Here is an 18,222-nt window from a genome sequence, read left to right on the forward strand (position 1 = left end):
AGAGAGTGCATGGAAAGCAATTTTTGGGACATTGTCTGCAGGGGTAGAGTCACAGAGCTGCTCTGTCTACAGTGCTAGCAGCGTAGAGAGCATGTTAGCTTGGTGCTCCATTAAGTTTGAATAGCCGCTCCATGGCTTCATTCTGGCACTCAGCGTTCTCCTTCCATTTCATTGTCCCTCCACCCCTTCAATTCTTGCTCTTCAGCAGCAGCCTGCAGCATAAGGTCTCGCAACAATTCTCTTTGTATTTCCAAGGCTGCTTCCTTGCCTGGGGCAGCCGTTCAGCAGGTGCTATCAAGAAAGACTAGGATCCCAATGTTAAAGTTGTGAAGCCAAAATGCTACATCTCACAGAGGGACCATGGTTAACAGAGCACTGAAATGACCCATTTTAAACACAAGCACTGTCACATTTCTATCACTGCTTGCCTATCCCAAGGTAAGCACACAAGACAAAAGACCCTCAAAATGGTCAGTTAACCACCGGGGAAGGTGATTTATTGGTGCAGGGCCTTGCTGTAGTCTGGACAGGTGTGTCCTGGGGAGAGCCAATACTACAGGGACCCTAAAATCAATAATGCCAACACATTTTCCACAGGCTCTGTTCACCCTGGGAGATATTTCACTGCTGCGAGTGAGAAGCAAAGTAAGGAATGGCCTTCTACGAGAATGAGGCTTCTGACCTATTCCTTATGCTATTTGTCTGGGTTCAGCAATTGTCCCTTTACCCCCTTTATGGCACAGTGACATGGGAATATTACCCTTAATGGGGCAATGAACAAAGCAGCTCTGTCAAGGAACCTGCGGAGGTGTATAGCCCTGATTTTGAGTGACACTTTTGATCAGATCTGTGAGGCCAATTACCAGGAAGTGAGAGAGTCCACCAGCAACCTGTTCCACATCTGACTAGCCCTGTGTGAGTACTCGCACTGCACAGACCCAAGCCTGCTTTCCGCAGCCCTCCCATGCCCAGAAAGTCACTGCAGCACTTCCAGAAATCAAAGCCTCTGACCAGGGGCATCCTCTGTATTTTGTGTCTCCCCAGCCTCCGACTGCTACAACAGACTTTCCTCTTCTGGGGTGGAAAATAACTCCTTGCTGCATATATCTGTGGATGCCAAGCTATCATCTGGCTCTGCATCCCCCTCTCCCTTGGCACATTCTTCCTTGCTTTCTTCCTCCTAGTTCAGTCCACTCTGGGATGGTCTCTGAGGCCCTGAAGTATACACAGGGGTCTTCAGAGCTGAGGGGGAGTCACCTCCAAATACCTCATCCAGCAGGTGATGGATGGAGCAGCAGTTTGCCTACTGCGCCTTGAGGTAGGTGTTTCACAGCTCCTTCACTTCAACCTTCCACTGCAATGTGCCCTGGTCATGGCCCCTTTCAGTCATACATCTCAACTTCTTCCCAGCTGGGACTGGGCAACCTCCTCTCCCTAAATGCTGATGAGGCCCTGTACCTCAGCACGGCTCCAAGTAGGGGAATTGCTTGGTGCGTGGAGCAGGGATGGTCACCTGGAAAGATGCACTGAGAGCTCGCCACGTGAACAAACAGGAAGAGGCTTTTCAAAATTCCCAAGCAATGTAAAAGGTAGGCCTGAGCCTGAAGGCCTGGCAGTAAAGTTCAAACCGATGACCAGAAGTGAGAACAGGCATTGAGAGACAGATACCGGAGGCCAGTCACAACACTGTAGTGTCCCAGGGCAACCCCACTGGCACTCCAGCTCTGTAGCCACTGAACAGAAAGCTCACACATCTCATCAAAGTGGTTTACCTTGATTGTAGCAACTGTGGAGTTAGTGCGCACTAAGTGCCTTGCCTGTGTGGACACACCTCTGGAGTTACAGCACTGGGAGCTGATTTCCTGAGCTGTGCATTGCCAGCGTAGACAAGTCCTGAGGCTGTCAACTTCATCCCGGAGCATCAGTTTTCCCCTTTGTAAAATGCGGGGAAGTATTCACTTTTTAAATCATTAACTTAATTCTCAGGTGACAGGTACTAGACAGAAGTGCACAGGACTCCCATTTTAATAAAAGGAGTGATGTCTTGCTGCTCATGACCACAAAGGAGCTCTCTAAGCCCCTGTATCTACCAGAGCCACTTCTCCCTGGCCTTATGTAAACACTGTTCTTTTTAAATGTGTGTGTATCCTGACTGGAGCAAGATGATGGGAAATGCATTGAAGTGCAACTGATTATACTTGTCAGCTCATTCGAGTTACAAGTGGATTTTAATTATTTCAGCGCTTCTGAGAAATGATCAAAAGTCTATATGAAATTATCAGCTTTCATATAACCCCATTGCTCCCAACATTTGTATTCTAAAAATAAGATTTTTACCCCCACATTCCTAACATTTCCATTGCATTATTTCACCAGATGTTTTAAGCAGAATTTGTGATGGGAGGGTGGAGGAGACTAGGAGAAAGAACAACCTCCAAAATCCAATGCCTCGTTATTTATTTATGTCATTAGGCCAAATCCTAATCTCACTCAAGTCAAGAGATACATTTTTCATTGACTTCAGTGGAGCCTAGATTTAATTTACTGGGCATTATGTGCATATTTATTCCGAATAACATTTCTGTGGATCCACTGATGGGGGAACATGGGGAAACCTATTGAAAGTAATACATTATAGGACTCTGACTGGGGTGAGCAAAATACAGCCTGTGGGCTGGATCTGGCCTGCCATACTTCAGATCCCGCCTGACACAATACTCTGGACCACCAATGCCCTCAGTCCAAGAGGATCTTCAGGCAGCCTCCCTGCCTGCTGTGTCATCACAATGGCTGGCTTCTGAAGCCAACATGTGCATCCCTGCGTGGCATGTGCCCCTTGGGGGGAGAGAACCAGCCAATGGGAGCTTCCTGGGCTATGCCTGTGGTCACTTGCAGCATGAGGAGCCCCATTTACCATAGCATGGGCTGCGCAAAAACATAAGCAGCACATGGGGGCTGAGCAGGCAGGGAGCCTGCACAAGGGTCCTGCTGGACTGCTGGCCAAGAGCTGCCTGGTAAGTGCACTCCACCCTCTCCCGCATCCCAGCTCCCGGCCCCAGATCACAACCTTTCCCTGCACTCCAATGCTCTGCATGCCTGCTCCAGGTTAGGCCCCAAACTCCTGCACTCGCTGCTGCACTACTGCCCCAGGTCACAACCCAAACCCTCTGGCTGTGTCTACACTGGGCCACTTATTCCGGAAAAGCAGCCGCTTTTCCGGAATAAGCTGCGAGCTGTCTACACTGGCCCCTTGAATTTCCGGAAAAGCAGTGTCGATTTACTGTAAGAAATCAGCTGCTTTTCCGGAAAAACTATGCTGCTCCCACTCGGGCAAAAGTCCTTTTTCTGGAAAACTGTTCCAGAAAAGGGCCAGTGTAGACAGCACAGTAGTCTTTTCCGGAAAAAAGCCCCGATCGTGAAAATGACGATCGGGGCTTTTTTCCGGAAAAGCGCATCTACATTGGCCATGGACGCTTTTCCAGAAAAAGGGCTTTTCCGGAAAAGCATCCTGCCAATGTAGACGCTCTTTTTCCGGAAATACTTATAACGGAAAACTGTTCCGTTTTAAGCATTTCCGGAAAAAGGTGCCAGTGTAGACACAGCCTCTGTGTCCCTCCTGAACCCCTGCCCCTGGTCACAACTCCTTCCCAAACCCTGCATTCCTCCCACACCCCTCCCCCAAGTCAGATCGTCTCCTGCACCCAAACTTCCTCGCAGACTCCAGAGCCCCTCTTGCAACCCAGTCCCCTGGCCAGAGCTCCTTTTTGCACCCAACCTCCATTTTAGACTCTGCTCTGCCTCTATTAATGTCACAGAAAAATGTGGCCCTTGACCACTTACCAAATTCTTGGAGTCGCCTTCATCAAAAATTAGACAATACTTGCATTATAAATCCCTGTTTGGAATGGTTAAAGTTAGTAGCAGATTTTACGCCAAATCTTTCTTTGCAGGATTTAAGCTTGACTGTGGGGTTTTTCCCCACCGCCTCTCTATGAAAATATTTGGTTAGATCTTTTCAGAATTATAAGAAAAGGAGAATAAATTCTTTTATTTTTTGGATTGGGTGGCTCATGGAGCTTATAATATAATTACCAAATAATCCTTTGCTCTCCCACAGGTACAAAACTGAAAACAGGCTGCCAGGTACCTCAGCAGGTTTAGTTCAATATCAACATTGCCAAGCAGTAACATTATGTACCACAGAAGATAATAAATCCCACTGAGGATAGTTAAATCCCACTCCAACATGGCCCAGCACACATTCAGCTTCCATTGACTTTAAATGAGAGACGTAGATATTCAGCCACCAGTTCCGCAGTGAGGGGCATGAGTGGTCTTCCATCTCAATGGGCCACAAGATTGTCGTAAGCAAGACATTGTTCTGGGATAGGGTAGTTTTGCTAATTGCGCTTGGGTACCTAGAAATTGCAGCATGTGCCGATTTAGCTATAGCAATGCTTTGATTGGATTCAGAGGGAGCGTGCAACTCTCACAATATTGTGTGCAATCAGCATGCACCTCACTTCACACACTTTTGCTTTAAGTGTGTGTCACTTTAGTAATACTGGTAGGAAAAAAACCCATGCAGCTGAAAACCAGCAGAATCTAGTAACCTAATGTATGGGAAACAGTAAACAAAATGGCTTGTGGGACACACATAGAACCCCAATGGGCCACATGCAGGACACCCTCCCCGCCATTGCTGTAGCCTGCCCACGCCTTGATATGACCACTGAAGTTTTGTCCATGTGCATTGGATTCATATTTTGTTTTTTATCACCCAGCGTCTCTCCAACTGGGGGAAATCAAATGAAAAATGAAAGGGCAGTTATGTTAAAAACCTCACTTGTTCCTGTTCAATGACTATGAAAAAAAAGTATTTTGCGTCTCATTTTTACTAAAAATACTTCATCCAATTCATAGTTTAGATATATGGTGCTGTAGTTTACATCTGTGCAGCCAAATGCACACATTTCTTAATGATTGTGAAATGATTAAATGGAGCAATAAATATACTGTTCGACATAGTATAGTTATTTGACCCAAACCCATAAAATGGTTTATTAACATGCTTCCCATATGTACTGCATTTTTTTCCAAAATCAGTCACTAATTAATAGCTGCACATGAAATGATTATTCTGAATAATTAAGCTTGTCATCACATTGTTTTGTGATCAGAAAATAATTATTATTCCCTTTAAAGATATATACAGATTTTAGCCTTATGCCAAAAAAGGTAAATGAAATTGGTCTAGGGTGAAAAACTTATAATAAACAAAAGGGATTAAAAATTAACAAAGATTATTAAGGCTGCAATACTAATTTTTTAACTGGAAAATTCACTCACTGACTTCAACATGCTTTTCCTGATCTAGAACATGTGGGGGAAAGTCTTTCATTGGCTCCATAGACAGATGTACCAGAAATTACTAGGGCTACATCTACGCTGGTGACTTCTTGCGCAAGAACTCTTTTGCAGAAGAGTTCTTCTGCAAAAAATCTTCCACAAGAGTGCATCCATACTGTCGTGCTTTTGCTCAAGAGCATCCATGGCAGTGCAGATGCTCTCTTCTGTAAGAAAGCTCTGATGGCCATTTTAACCATAGGGGCTTCTTGCACAAGAAATTCATGTTGCCTGTCTACACTGCCCTCTTGTGGAAGATCTCTTGCACAAGAGGGCTTATTCCTCATGGGGCAAAGAATAACTCTTCCAGAAGAAGCCCTATTTACTTGCTCAAGAACACTCGTGCAGTGTAGACAGCAGGCAAGTTTTTTGCGCAAGAACGGCTGTTCTTGTGCAAGAAGCTGCCAGTGTAGACATAGCCGAAGGGTAAGTCTTCCACATTTGGCTTTATGGGCAATAAGTTGTGTAACTTTATGGGAGATAAGGTACTCCATTATAAATATGATCTGGTCCACACTCAGGCTATTTATATTCAAAGACAAGTGAAAACAGAAAAATGCAGATATTTAGGCCATATCAGAAATTCTGAGTGCACATTCCACAAATTGTAAATGGATGCAAACTCCCACCTTCTAGCTCAAAACAACACAGAAAACAAGACCCGAGGAAGACAGAAATAAGGCAGAGGATTCAATGAAGTGTATGTAATCTTAAAGATGGTTTTCAGTTTGGGGTGGCTCAAGATGCTCAGCACCTCTTCAGTATCAAAGGGCAGTTTGAGAAAATGTAGTGTCTATCAGGACTGAACCTCAGGTATCTGGGTCAATTGTTCTCTTGAAACAAGATGCTGTATCCTATATGAAGAATCCTGTATGTCATTCTTAAGGGACTAGAAATCACTCCCATTTCTTCCAGTAGTTGAAGGGAAGATACTAGCATAACAAGAAAGACTCAGGAATGATGACCGTATAAAGTCTAGTGCCCAACATCAAATGTTATGTGCACTACTAATATGAAGCATGGACTATGTGTGTTCTCTGTATGTAAGATGTACAGTACCTTGCCAACAAAAAGACAGCTTCAAGAAGCCTTCTCCGGTGATGAATTATTTTTAGCTGGCCTGAAGTTTAGATTAATTGTCTCTTTAAAAAATGTTTCTGATAGTATAAACACTGAAAAGAATGCGCATCATAATCAATCTGCTTCCCACCAATCTCAGAAACACTGTCTGAAGGTAATATTACAGTTTCAGGTGTTATACTGATCTAAGGGAAAATCCTGATTAGCTGATTACTCACTAGAATGGTATTATTATATGGTAACCCTGCACTCATTCCATGTCCAACAATCATCTTCTATTTTGTAGGTTCCCACTGGAATTGTTAGGCCAGTTTCAATACCTTCATCAACAATTTAGATGATGTCATAGAGATTATGATTATTAAGTTTGCAGATGATACTAAGCTGGGAGAGGTTGCAAGTGTTTTGGAGAATAGGGTCAAAATTCAAAATGATCTGGACAAATTAGAGAAATGGTCTGAGGTAAACAGGATGAAATTTAATAAGGATAAATTCAAAGTACTCCACTTAGGAAGGAACAATCAGTTTCACATATACAGAATGGGCAGTGATTGTCTAAGAAGGAGTACTGCTGAAAGGGATTTAGGGTTCATAGTAGACCACAAGTTAAACATGAGTCAACAGTGTGATACTGTTGCAAAAAAAGCAAACTTGATTCTGGGATCCATTAACAGGAGTGTTGTGAGCAAGACATGAGAAGTCATTCTTCCTCTCTACTCTGCACTGATTAGGCCTTGGTTTGAGTATTGTGTCTAGTTCTGGGCACCACAGTTCAAGGAAGATGTGAAGAAATTGGAGAAGGTCCAGGGAAGAGCAACAAAAATGATTAAAGGTCTAGAAAACATGTGCTATGAGGGAAGACTGTAAGAATTGGGCTTGTTTAGTTTAGAAAAGAGAAGACTGAGGGGAGACATGATAGCAGTTTTCAAGTTATCTATAAGGGTGTTACAAGAGGGAAGAAGAAAAATTTTCTCCTTGGCCTCTGATGATAGGACAAGAATCAATGGGCTTAAATTGCAGTAAGGCTGGTTTAGGTTGGACATTAAGAAAAACTTCCTAATGATGAAGGTGGTTTGTACGAGTGGTGCGCCAGCCCTACCCAGTCAGATGCGTGCTTAGCTGCCCCCACTCGTGTTCCCCCACCTGGGGTAGGTACTCAGTACCCTTTGTTGGTTCTCCCCCGTCATCAAAAGCTTGGTTCGACTGTTATTGCCGGGATGTGGGGGTAGGGGAACCCGGGCCTGCCCTCTCTCATAGGCGCCAGCCTAGGGCCATAAGGACAGGTTCGCTGGAACCTGCCCAGCCGGTGAGGCTAATGCCCGCAACTCACCGGATCACCGGCTCCAAGCCCTGCCCTGGGCTACTTCCTACCCCACAGTCTTTCTCTGGTCCTACTGCCATCCCAGTGGGACCGGCTCCCGCCGTGTGACTCCCTTCCCGGGTGTTTCCCTTCTGGGTGTCCTTCCTCCCAGGTCCCGCCCTCCGGACGTCCTTCCTCCTGCCTCTTTCTCCCGGGCGTCCTCCTTCCCCCGGGCATCCTCCCTCCTACCTTCCCGCCGGCTGGCTCCCCTCGGACTTAAATTCTGCACCGGCATCCTCCTGGCATGATGTCACCTGCCACGCACGTCGCTGCCAGTGTGTAGCTCCGCCCGGCCTTGGCACGCCGGCTGGAACTCCACTCTGGCCCCTCCCCTGCTTCTCAGCTGAGAGGCGGCGGCGGTACAGGCGCCACACACCACCTGCGCTTCCTGGGCCGCCCCCAGGAGCGCGAGCGCGACCACGGGGTCAGTGCGGGGTGGGTCTGCCTCCACAGGGTGGAAGCCGTCCATCCCGTCACATGGTTAAACACTGGAATAAATTGCCTAGGAAACCTGTGGAATCTCCATCACTGGAGATATTTAAGAGCAGGTTGACTAGACATGTGTCAGGGATGATCTAGGCAGTGCTTGGTCCTGCTGTGAGGGCAGGGGACTGAACTTGATGATCCCTTGAGGTCCCTTCAAGTTCTAGGATTCTATGATTCTCTACTGATCATTAGTGCAGCACTCTCCCCTCCCCCGCCCCCATCAGCAAAGTCTTCATAGAGTATTTGAAACTGCAGGAAAAACTTTGACCTATTGCAGGATGCTACCAAAAATTACAATTCAATGTTTATTGAGCCACACAATCAGGAATATAAAGTACTAGGGACATTCTGAGGTAGCTTCATTAGTCAGGGATCTGATATTAGTCTCTGAAAGTACCACAGTTTAGTATTTATTTACAGCTTAGCCGGATTCAAAGACAGAGACAAATACATAATGGGTCCAGATGTGATGATTCTGCCCTGCGTATGGATTTAGATTTTTGGTCAAAAAGAAAACCCCACACTAAGTTTCAACTTTTAGGTCTAGTCTCAAAACCTTTATAAACATGTCCGATACTGTTTTTGCCCAGGAAAGCTTATGCCCAGATAAATCTGTTAGTCTTAATGTACCACAGGACTCCTCATACAGACTAACATGGCTACCTCTCTGATAGTTAAAAAGTGAGCTTCCTGAATCTAACAAAAAGACTATAAAGGAGAGATTTCATTGCAGTCTGTAAATACTGACATGGGCAACAAATATTTATTATTTCTCCATTCAATCAAAAAGATACTCCAAGATATAATGACCGGAAGTTGAAGCAAGACAAATCCAGACTGGAAATAAGGCATAACTAATGAACCATTTAATATAATTTATCAAGGAGCACAGTGAATTGTCTATCAGCGGTAGTTTTTAAAATAAAGACCAGAGGAATTATTTTGAGGATATTCTATGCTCTGTGTAATACAACAGTTCAGACTAGACAACCACAGAAGCCCTTTTTGGCTTGGGAGTCTATGAAACTGTAACAAAAAAACCACATTCTGAAGAACAAAACCTTCAATAAAAGGTCTTGAACCAAAATAAGGATGATACTTTTGAAATCCTACAGGGTTTATTAACCCCAAATTTCTCCCCATTAAGGTTCCTCAGGACTGGTCTCTCAGGTCAAGACCATTCCTGGAATTGACGCCATCTGGTATCAGATTAAATCTTGCTTCATCTTATCTACCAGAGCACATTTAACCACTATCATAATTACTGAAATTGTATACTTTTTTAAAAGAAATAGCTCTTGGGAAGAATAGTCCATATTACCTCTTGAACTGGACACTAAAAAAGCCAAAAGGAAAACTAAACAGAAAATATTTCAGAGGGGTAACTTTGTTAGTCTGTAATAGAAAAAAACTTAAAAAACAACAAATAGTCCTGCAGAACCTTAGAGATTAACAAAAATGTAGATGGTATCATGAGCTTTCATGGGCACTTGATGGCAAAGATTACACTGGTGGATATGCAGTTATATGAGACTCTGATGTAGTGCAGGGGTGGCCAACCCGCAGTTCATGAGCTGCATGCGGCCTTCCCACTTTAAGTGCGGCTCGCGAAGCCTCCCCCTCAGCTTGCAAAGCTGCCCTTGGGCCACTAGAAACAGCCTCTCTGCCGCTAGTTCTCTGTGCTCACCAGGTGCAGGGGAGCCATCCGGCATAGCAAAGTAAAATGACGCTGGCAAGATGGCACTGGCCAATGGGAGCCTGATATAAAGGGGCAGCGTCCTTTTTTCTGCTCAACCAAACACAGCAGCTCGGGCTTTTCTTTTTTTTTTTTTCTCGACAACTTTTTTCCCTCGGCTCTTGGCCTGTAACAGGTTGGCCACCCCTGGCATACAGCTTTATATTAAATTCAAATTAACAAATACAATGGGGGGAGGGTTAGCTCAGTGGTTTGAGCATTCAGGTGCTAAACCCAGGTTTGGGAGTTCAATCTTTGAGGTGGTCATTTAGGGATCTGGGGCAAATCTGTCAGGGATGGTACTTGGTCCTGCTGTGAGGACAGGGGACTGGACTGGACTCAATGACCTCTCAAGGTCCCTTTCAGTTCTATGAGATGATATATCTCCATATTAAAAATAAATTTTACCCAGATACTAATTTTAATTCTTATTCCTTCCTCAGAGTCCTTCCTATTCATATCAAGCTCAGTGCCTGCCTTCTTATTTGCTGTACAAATGGTCATGAATCTCAAAATAAGATACTGTGTATCTTCAAGCCCGATAGTTGATTTACAGAGTTATGCAGTCATGCAAGTCGTGCTCCCAAGGGCAGGATCGACTCCTTTAATGCTCATAGTCACTGGAACTAGAGGATAAGATTAAAAGCATGTGGTATTAGAAACTGTATTCAAAGTAATTGTTTATAAAAGTATTGTATGTTTACCACAACTTTTTTTGCACAAAACTTCCCAAAGTGAAAGAAGTGGGGTCATTAAACATCTGCGATTTTGGATTTGAAGTCACACATGGAGATAAACTAGCAAACTCCCCCAAGAGAATAACATTTCCAAAACTAATACAAAAGATTCAGACACATGTAACCACCGGAAAGCATAAAAACATGAAATTTGCAGAAAAGGCAAAATTGTTGCATTTACAGTCAAGCAATTTTGTAGACATGCCACTAGAATTTCTTTTTAATCTGCTGTGCCGGCATAACCTTAACTCTGCTAAATTTATTATTTAGTCTCAAAGGTACATGAAATGAGCTAGTCACATCAAGAATTATCAGTTGAATTAAAGGAAAATTTTCATACATAAACCTGTGCTTAAGAAATCCAGGAATATTGATGGTAAATTGGGCATAAGTAATTTTTTTCTGAAAAATGAAGTTCCAAACTCTCTACTGGCTTATATTAAAGGTTGTGAATTACCTAGTGAATAGGATTCTGATAGGCCTTTGAAATACCAGATGCACCGGTTCCCTGTTTGGACTAAATCACTAAGCCCAAAGATCATATAGCAGAGTAACTGACATGAAAAAAAGGCTGTTGCTTGAGCAAGTGTCCTACATCCTTTTGCTGTCCTGTGCCTGTTTTGAATGTATTCACGTAGACGCAATTCTTGCTAATCTTATTCTTATCAGCAATTGCCAGAGCTCCAAACTGTAATTTCAAATTAGCATAAAATGAGTCCCATTGTAATTCTATGTCTCTGCTCTCTGGGTCCTTTGCAAGAGTTTTAAGCAATCTCTGCTTTGTGAAATGATTCATTTCCCCTTGCTGTCGGTGCTGCTTTTATTTACCATAATTTTCCTGTACCTAATCCCTCAGCCTTAATTTCTGACCTTTACTTCAGAAGCAATATATCAGTTAGCTTTATGGCTTCCATAGGCCTGATAAATGCTTGTTAAACTGAATTACTGGCTGTTGAAGTGACACTGCCACAAAAAAAGTTAACATTTTCCACAGTTGCACTCCAACTCCAAAGCAGAGATACTTCAAATCAAGTCTGTTTTTGGCTGTTCGAGTCAAAGAAAATGCTTTTAAGTGGGTGTGATGGGATGTACAAACCCCATATTGGCTGGGTGAGGGTTAACGGACTGCTTTGTGTGTGATGAGTCCTGCCAGACCTGCAGAAAGCATCGGACCAGAAGGGAGAATCTAAAGGGGAAAAGCCTAGCTCAAAGCTGCAGACAGACTTGGAAAGGGGACACATCTTCAGTCTGCAGCTCCTGGTGAGGGCTTAGCTGAGACTCAACAAGAGCTGCATGTCAGAGCCCCCCTCCCAAGGGGAAGTAGACCTTATGCAGAACAGTTACTTTGGGTCTATTACCAGTGATTGCCCTGTGGATGCTGACCAGCCCTGTAACCTGACAGAGATTGTCTGAAGGAATAAGGCTTGTGACAGTTTGTATTCAGGTGGATTCCAATGGGACTCAATCAGGGGACTGCGTGTCCCACAGTTAGATTCACACTGCCAACTGCATCCACACTGAGGATCCCAGGTTGGTGAGTCCAGAACTCAGTCACACCCAAAGGGTGCACTGTGGGAGACCAACTTCATGACCCTGTGACTGAAACCAGATGTTCCTTTTATTCCTGTTTGAAAATACACTCCAACCATAGAACCTAGGTAATGCTGAAAATGCTATTTCTCACTGGAGCATGTACAAAGAGAGGGAAAAAACAATTTTAACAATTATGCCCCTTTGGTTGGAAGACCCAGGCTAGGACTCTTACCAGGTGGCTCAAAACGTGTGTCTCCTGGAACAGGGTATGTATTCTCTTTCAGTGACTATAGGAACAGGCCATCGCAAGTTACCATCTCTATAAAGACTTTCTTAGCAATAGATTTTCAACCATATCTTTAGACTGAGGCTACATCTAGACTGCCCTCTCTTGCGAAAGAAAATATGCAAATGACGTGAAGCAGTGAATATTGCCGTGCCTCATTTGCATACTTAATGAGCCGCCATTTTGCGCAAAAAAAACCCTTGTGCGAGAGCCGTTTTGCCGCTTTTTTTTCCAGGAAGAACGGCTCTTGCGCAAGAGGGTGTTTTTGCACAAAAAGGAGCCATCTACACAGCTCCTTTTTGCGCAAAAGCCCCTTGCACAAAATGGCGGCTTATTAAGTATGCAAATGAGGTGCAACGATATTCACCACTTTGCCTCGTTTGCATATTTTCTTGCACAAGAGAGGGCAGTGTAGATGGAGCCTGATATTTTGATGTATTTATTGTCCTGTGAAACCAGACATTGTTTTGTACTTCCTAGCCCATGTGCATTAGATTTCACTGTGTCAGTGCTAGCCAGGCCTACAGCCACTGCGGGCCCCTGGGCAAGGTGTGAGCAGGGCCAGCTCCATGCCCCTGGAAGGGTTGGAACTGAGGATGGAAGGGTCTTAGGGCAGTCAGCCCTTAGCATCACCCAGATTGCAGCATGACCCCCTCCTCCCAGCCGTCAGAGCTGCTCAGATCAGCGCTCCATCGGCAATTCAAAGAGGCCTGGGGAATTCTCCCCCAGTGTACGCAAGCCTGGTCAGTGCCTTCCCCTCAGTGGCCACTGGGCCTCAATGTGGTTTCCACTTTTGCACTCACATGTACTACAATCACAGTAACTTTGGGCATAAACACCAGGGCAGTCAGAAGGGAAGGTCAGAATCACTGTGGACTTGACTCCTATTTCATGGCTATTTTATTTCCATCAACATGGCTGTTGCACTAATTGTTTTTCTCAGTGTATATGACTTGCTTCTATTTGTGTGCCATGTTTAACTAATGGGATTATGTTATGGAGACTCTAAGAGAAAACACTTCCTTAATTAGCTAACTTGCACTGAGAAATTATCATGACTAACACACATGCACCGTGATCATGATAATACAAATTGAATCATTCCTGCAGTTTTCATTTAAGCACTTCCAGTCGACGTGCGTAGAAAACACATTTCACAAGCAATCCAGGTTAAATAGTGAGCACAACTTTTGCATAAAATACTAAATGGTTTCTATTTATAAAAAATAAATTCAGCATGAGATTATAGATTCCTGACTGGGATCAAGTATGAAGAACAAAAATTCTCTACAGTGTGACTTGATTAAAACACTTTAGGAAAGAAAGATGGCAGAAAGGCTGCCTGCATGTTCAATTTAGGAAAAATTCACTTGGTTTGCTTTGTGGAATTTCCTTTCAAGTGCCAGGAGCTGCTGTAAGTATGTGATGTGTTTACTGCATGTTCTGATAAGCTAGGTTCCACAATGCCACATTTTTCATTCCACGTTTACATTTTAAATTCCTGTTTGGTAAGCTGTTCTGAGACCAGTTCTTTGCAGTCTGGACCTTAATGTAAACGTTCAAAAGATGCAGATAGCAAGAGGATTAGATGGCTTGGGGAAGTGATGAAAGATGAGAGCCTTTTACCTCGACAGGTTCGCATTTCAAACCTGGCCCAGAATGAGAGTGAGAGTTCAGGGGTCTGTGTAATAAAGCACCTCTCTTTTTAATGGCGAAAATGAGAACAGTTCATTTACCTAGTGAACAGGTATCTAAGTCTAGTGGCACTAATGGGCATCCTGCATGGCAGTGTCACAAGAGAGCTAAGACAGTGGTTAGACATGAATACTGAACCACCATCTGACCCTTCAAGGTGGTCTACACAGGTCACTGAGGAGGCACTTTGGGTAGATGGTGTGGTGGAAACTTGTACCATTCCCTGTGTAGCACCTGCTCTGGAGGTTAATAGAAAACTTCAAACTCTGAGGCTGTCAGTCACCACAGTGAGGAAGGTAAGCTCAGCTTTGGTCAATTCATCATCCAGGTAATTTTTTCCTGTCCTCTGTGTAATCATTTAGTGTCTACCTTCTGATCTGCCACCCAATTTAGTTTAGTTTCTCAAAGATAAAATTCGGCTTTGTTCTTTGCTGGTTGGGAAATAGGTCCCTGTGTGCACACTGACTCTATTCCCCATCACAGCCAATTTTAGATTCCTAAAAGGCAGGAAAGCATCATGCTGGAGCTGTTTAATTCTTTATATGCTTTTTACAGTGCTATTAGACAGACCACTTCAGAAAGGAGAGGAGCAAAGATCAATTTTAACCCTCAGAGGCCCACGTATTGCCGTCTGTGCCAGACTTGTAGCAAAAAAGCTTATGGGAGGGAGTCATAAAACTGTGTTCTTCTGCCATGGTATTGGCAAAAGAACTAGACCTAAGGAATTCAGATAGACTGACAGTCTGAAGAGAATCCTCAGAAACACACTCGGGCCAAAATAACAACTGTTAGGGGATAACAGCTACAGCATGTTTATTGCTTATTGCAGGAATCAGTGAGATGGAAACATGTTTTAGGGGGGGTGGTATCAGCACACTTTTATAATAGCTCTTTGCTCCAAGTGGCTCCACACCTCCCTTTACCATCATCTCATCAGGATCTGTCACAGCCTTCGTGGAAACACCGAGGCACTAATGACAGCTGACGTCAGTCATCAGTTTCCTGTCCTTCACCACTTACTCTATACAAATCCCACCTTTCTAGACAGCATCATATGGCACAACTGCCCAGGCCCATCAAGGCAGTTGCCCTGAGACCCAGAGATTCAAAGGGGCCCATGGCTCCTGGCCACTGCTACTGCTACTGCAACCGTGATGGCAGCTGGAGCCCTAGGGCCACCAAAGGGGTGATACTGCATGCTCCAGGCAGCCCTGTGGGAAGGGGGTGGGGAGGAAGAAGAGCAGCACTGCAGTCAGCCAGTGCTGAGGACTAGCTGTCCCTTCCCCTGCCCCTGCCCTTTCTATCCGAGACACTGCCCCTTTCCAAGTGTGGAGCCGGGTCCTCACACACATCTTGCCCGAGGGCCCACAGAAGCTATGGGCCCCTCTGTGACTGCCACTATAAACATTTTGTCACCTACGATGCAGGAGTGTTTTGCTCACATTGTGACGGTGTCACTTTGGAGTAGGTGGGGAATCTCTTTGACTATCACTAGGACCATTATTATAGTTTCCTGACTGAACATTGCTCTACAGGTTGGATCTCCCTGGTCTGGTACCCTTGGGATATGAGCAGTCTTGAACTAGGGAAATTTGCTAGACCACGGGAGGTCAGGCCTCGAGCTCTCCCACTGCTCTCCTCCTGGCCATGGCCCTAACCACTGTGCTACCCGCAATATGCCTGCTTGGCTCTGCTGCCCTCAGCTCTCTAGTCGGGCTCCTCTACAGGCCACTAGAGCCACAGCAACCAGCCAGATCCCCAGCCCCTGCCCCCGGCCAGATCCACTCCGGGCCACTGGCCCAGCTCCAGCCAATGTGGCTCTCTGCCCCAGCCAGTGGGACTTCTCTCCAGCTGGCCTCACTGCAGCCACAGCAGGGCTCTGTGCCCCCAGCCTGCAGGACTCCCTGCCCCCAACCACTGACCTGCTGGCCAGGCTCTCTGCCCCCAGGCCACTGGCCCCTGCAGGCTGCCCGCCACTGGCAACTTCTGTGACTGGGGCTCTCTGGTCCTGCAACATCCATGATCCTGCCAGAACACAGATGTTGCTGAAAACAGAGACCCGGACCATAGACCTTCAGCCTGTATTCCACTCTTCAGCTCATCTTTGCTGCCACTTGGGGTTCTGTATATCTTATATGCTGGATATAGGATATATGAATTGCCAGATTAGATTAGACCAAGACATCTGGTCCATCAGTGGAAAGATGACTCTATCAGTGGCAAGAACCAGATTACTTCACAAGGCAGTGTAAAACACTCCACATATGTCTCATCTTAATCTCCAATAGTCCATGTTTAGTTTAAACCCTGAAGCTCAAGAATTCACATCTCTTCCAAAATTTGTCATCAGAAATTATGATTAATCTGGGTATTCTTAATATCCATGTAAATATCCAAAACCTTTTTTAATCCTGTTACGTTTAATATTTCAGTCGGATTTGTAATGTGTGTATATATATATATATATATATATATATATATATATATATATATATATATATACACACACACACACACACACACCAGAGCTTTAATATAGTACTATAATTATATCCCACCTTTGCTGGATTAGCAAAACAATGCCTGGAAAGGCTCCCATATAAAGGGATCATGATAAAGGAATGGCTAATAAAATTAAATATCTGGTATGTAGAAACTCCTGCATTTGAAACTTTTATGGGTGACTTCTGCTCCTGGTAGGTCTTAGATATGTCCGGTGATTTCATGCACTTCCTAAGCACAAAGGAAAATGCTATTCTAGGAGGAATTACTACCAGAAAAAAACACTCACAGAAGAAAAGATGAATTACTTTTGCAAGGCATTTTACCAAAATATCAGACCTTAGAGCCTGAGGTTTCATTACTTCCAAATATCTCATTTTTTCATGGAGTAATTAATAAGATTGCATGTCACAGAATAGTAGAAAAGCAGCACTGGAAGGGACCTAAAAAATTCATCATCAAGTCCAGCTTCCTGTACTGAGGCAGAGCCAATTCTATCTAGAGCATTCTGAAAGCTGTTTGTCTTACCTGTTCTTAAAAACCTCTAAAACCACGTCTACACACCAGGGCTACAGTCGTATTAAGCTATGCAACTTCAACTAGGTCAATTGTGTAGCTGAAGTTTAAATAGTTTAATTCGGCTTTTGGTGCTGACTACACAGCAGGAAGTTGAAGGAAGAATATTCATCCTTTGACTTCCCTTACTCATTGTGAAATGAGGGTTACAGGAGCCAGAGTAAGAAGTCCTCCAATTTGACATTATTTCAAAATAAAGGCTTATAGTGTAGATGCGCTCTTTGTAATGCTAGTGTGTAGACATAGCCTTAGTGATGGGAATTCCATACCCTCCCATAGAAACCTATTCCAGTTCCAGTGGTTAACTCTCCTTACAGTTAGAAAGGTTTTTTTCCCAATACTAACCTAAATCTCACTTGCTGCAGATTAAGCCCACTACTTCTTATCTTACTCTCAGCAGACTTTGATCACAGTCCTCTTTATAACAGCCCTTAACACACATGTCCATGCTTTATATATGCATTGCATGGCTACATACACTGTATAGAAACATTACAGATTGAACCTCTCTAGTTTTAGTTATCTGGGTGTAGCCAAGTTTCCCACTGTCTCGAAGTTTGTCTACAGCCACCAGTCCTGGCTCTCAGGGTTCTGTGCTGTTATTTAGCTCTAATTTACCCCTATGGGTATGTCTAGACTACTTGCAAGTAGGAATAAGAGATCCTCCGGAAAAGGGCTTTATTCCGGAGGATCGCGCCAGTCTAGACGCTCTTTTCCGGCTTTTCCCCCCAAAAAAGCGGCGGCTATGTTTATTTAAATCCCACGGGGGATATTTAAATCCCCCGCGGATTTCCCTATTCTGACTTGCCTGCTTTGCATGCCTCTT

Source organism: Pelodiscus sinensis, chromosome 16 (assembly GCF_052426305.1).
Source record: "Pelodiscus sinensis isolate ZL-2025 chromosome 16, ASM5242630v1, whole genome shotgun sequence".
Lineage (NCBI taxonomy): Eukaryota > Metazoa > Chordata > Testudines > Trionychidae > Pelodiscus > Pelodiscus sinensis.